The 3,959-nt window shown below is 41.8% G+C and overlaps 1 protein-coding gene across 6 annotated transcripts in view; it reads left to right on the forward strand.

Annotated features, from left to right (window-relative positions):
* The window catches only part of shoc2 (SHOC2 leucine rich repeat scaffold protein), a 22,880-nt gene that overhangs the window by 11,363 nt on the left and 7,558 nt on the right, over positions 1 to 3,959 (forward strand). The gene's annotated exons all lie outside the window — the stretch shown is intronic.

Here is a 3,959-nt window from a genome sequence, read left to right on the forward strand (position 1 = left end):
CTCTCAATGTGGAGGAGCAGCGGTTCTACTCTGAGCTCCTCCCGGGTGACCGAGCTCCTCACCCTATCTCTAAGGGTGCGCCCGGCCGCCCTGCGGAGAAAGCTCATTTCGGCCGCCTGTATCCGGTATCTTGCCCTTTCAGTCATGACCCAAAGTTCATGACCATAGGTGAGAGTCGGAACGTAGATTGACCAGTAAATTGAGAGCTCCTTCTTCACCAACCGGTACATCGACCGCATTACTGCAGAAGCTGCACCGATCCGCCTGTCAATCTCCCGTTCCATCCTTCCCTCACTCGTGAACAAGACCCCAACTGCTGCTCTTCTTCTCATTCTCTTTTTTTTTTTTTGCACACACCAATGCTCCAACTGTCCCCAGGCAATCCACTGATGGACTGTACTATTCTCTAAAGTATGGCACAACATAACTATAACCCGACCAGTTTTGGGAAAGGCTATAGACAGTGTTGGCACATTGATGCAGGTTGACCCTAACCCTTTATATATTCAAAAGCCAAACAGTGAAACCCTAACTGACCACCCATCTGAATTTAGGTCATTTTGAATGACACATTCTTGTTGTTGATATAGCATTAGTCTCTATTATATTTAAAAGAATGTTACCCTGTTACCAGATTTACAGTGCTTTCTAATGGAAAAGTAAAAAAGATGATCCAGTATTATGAAAAAAGCTGTAGATAAACTTCTCAAATATGTCAAGATACAACAGCATTATGTCTCTCAGAGAGGTTTTTAATGGATGACTCATGGAAAGTGCAAACCATTAGTCAAGCAAACTTTCAGACTTTTCAATTATTAAATTAAAACATTTAATCTCTGTTTCTGGTGGGTCCCCTTCAAAAGCATATGGTTTCTTTTATAGCTTTCATGAGTCTGGTTCTCAGTCATTCACGGGAGAACCTCATTTTGTTATTTGTTTTGCATTATTGCACAGTCTTTTACATTATTTTTGTTGTGCCACAGCCACTATTAACACCTGTGGCATAGCAGACAGATGTGTGTGTGTATGTAAACATTTAATCTTATCTCCTTGCTGTTCTTATGTAAATGTCAACATGGGATGGATTACAGTAACCATAAATCATTTTAACCAGTAAGAAAAGGCCACGAGTCCGCGTTAATACATAGATTATCCAAATCTGCTCCCATGTGGGTCTTTGCTGACCCCTGTGTGGGCTACAAGTCAGCTGTCACTGGCTGCAACGGGATCTATCTCTCCCTGCAGGACGCACAAGTCATCCTTCGTAGTATTTCATTAATATTTAATGCCGCTAATTTTTTATGTGCACACCCTTGTTATTTATTCGACCCTGCTTTCTTCTGCTCAGTGCTCTTGTAAATACACTGTGAAAGCAATAAATGACAGTGGCGTGGTATTATGTGATTCCCGAAAGCTTGCTGTTGCGTTTAGATTAGATGCTTCACACTTACTTGACGCGCACTGCTCACTGAGCAGTACCCCCATCCCCCCGTAATTCACTGTTCCCTCACACCCTCACCCTCCTACCTTTACTGCCCCCAGTAGCTCAGTCCTCTGGCTCGCCTGTACTCTCCACCCTCTCTGCCTTTGTCTTCCAAGGTCGACTTTGAGCTCTCGTTTGCAAAGAGACAGGGACAGCAGGTGCACTGCAGAATGCCGCCGCTGTTGTCTCTGTATGCGCATACTTGTGCGTGTACGTGTGAGCGACATGAACGTGTCTGAATGCATTTCAGCGGAGCTGCGGAGCGCCGTGTGCAAGTAAAGCTTCAGTGTTAGCCAATGTCTGCAGACCGTGGGCAGACGAGATGCCTTTGTTTCTCCCCAGCATGGCAGGGAAAGCTGCTTAGACTGCCAGGGTGGAGAGGGAGCTGCTGCTGCACCGGACTGTAACTGCTTCTAACTCCTTCTCCCTCCCCCTTCCCTCTGTCTCCTCTCTTTCACTGGATCTGATTTTTGAGAGCTAGATTTCAGAGGGAGCAGAAAGGAGGTCACTTTGAAAATTGCTGGAATCTACTGAAGACGCTGTCAGTCTTCTCTGTGAAAGCCTCTCTTTTACATCTCTCTCTCGCCTGTCTTTCTCTGATCCTCCTCCCCTCCTCCTCTTGCACCGGCCGGTTCCCTGCAGAGTCCCGGGTCCACCATGTCCTTGGCCTTCTGCGGGAACGAGAACAGCTCGGCGGCTTACAACGTGGACGGCGGGGTTCTGAACAACGGTTGTTTCCTGGATGCGCTCAATGTGGTGCCACATGTATTCCTCCTCTTCATCACGTTTCCCATTCTCTTCATCGGTGAGTGTCGCTGGGAGGTGAGCTCCTGAACCTCTTCACTCCACCACACACACACACAAACCACACAAATATCCGCTCAGATTATACAGTGGGCAATAGCAAAAGTCACGCATGGATCTGAAATCAGTTTTCTATCACCTATTATTTACATGATTACGCGATACATTCTGTTAAGCAAGTGCTCATCTGTACAGAGCTGTCTTAACAAGATGGTTCAGAAACATTAAAAGAAAGAGAATAAAAGAAGACAGAAAGCCTGGCCATCATCTGGATGCTGGTGTGCATTCTCCAGCGTTATACTCCCGGATGAAAAGCTTGACATAGCCTATTGTATGTTGGAAATGGGAAATGGTCCTACCCTGACGTCTGCAAGATGTTTAAAACGTCTTATTGTTAAAAGATGTTTCAAATTATATAAAAACACAGAAAACGCATTATGCAAATCTCCTGCAAGGCATAACAAAGTCGACATGCAACGATATTTTACCAGGATAAACAAAACAGAAAATGATTAGTACTGCTGTTATGGATAATCTAAATCTGAAATGTTAACTTAAGCCTTTTAACTCCTGAGACCTGTGACACTTCATCTAGTTTCCACTAACGCAGACAACCCTCCTCGGAGCTCTGTGAGAAAATATCACTGAATGTGTAACACTCGGTGGGAGTGTTGCAGAGCATACATGCCAAAATAAAAGCAAACCCTTACCCTCGACCAGTATTCGTTCTGCTATGTTTCTGTTCTCCATTGTTGGTAAGATGCTTGTTTTTTAGTGTACGCGCATGAAAGTCGGACGTATTCTCGCGAGGTTTGTGATTGACAGAGGCGGAAAGTAACTAAGTAGCTACATTTATTAATTGTATTTACTTAAATACAGTTTTGAGGTATTTGTACTTTACTTGAATGTTTTTATTTTCTACTACTTCATACTTTGACTTCACTACATTTTAGAGGCAAATATTGCACGTTTTACTACACTACATTTATTTTATACATTTAGTGGCTAGTTACTTTTCATAACCAGATTAATAAAAAAATACTGCATAATTATAAGACCTCATTGATCTATGAGCAGCAATAATTCAAATTAAATGCACATAAGCCAGTTACAACTAGCTCCCCCATTACCAGCTGCAGCATTAAATGTGATGTACACAAAAATGCATCAGTAATATAATAATATGATGTACAGGAATGTGAAATATGCCATTCTGCATAATGAGTATTTTAAGTATGTATTGGTGCTAATACTTGTGTACTTTTACTTGAGTAACATTTTCAATGCAGGACTTTTACTTACAGAATACTTTTGCACTGTTGTATTGCTACTTTTACTTAAGTACAGGTATGTGCCAAAAAATTTGAATATAGAGGGAAAGTCCATTTATTTCAATAATTTGTTTCAAAAAGTGAAACTTGTATGTTATATTAGTTCACTACACACAAAGTGAAATATTTCAAGCCTTTATTTGTTTCAATTTTGATGATTATGGATTAAAGACAAAAAAAACCCAAATCCAGTATTTCACAAAATTAGAATATTTCATGTGACCAATAAAAAAAGGATCTTAAACACATGTTGGCCTTCTGAAAAGTGTGTTAATGTACTGTATTATGTCCTCAGTACTTTGTTGGGCCTCCTTTTGCATTAATTACTGCATCAAGGCGGC

Source organism: Monopterus albus, unplaced genomic scaffold, assembly GCF_001952655.1.
Source record: "Monopterus albus unplaced genomic scaffold, M_albus_1.0 scaffold252.1, whole genome shotgun sequence".
Taxonomy (NCBI): domain Eukaryota; kingdom Metazoa; phylum Chordata; class Actinopteri; order Synbranchiformes; family Synbranchidae; genus Monopterus; species Monopterus albus.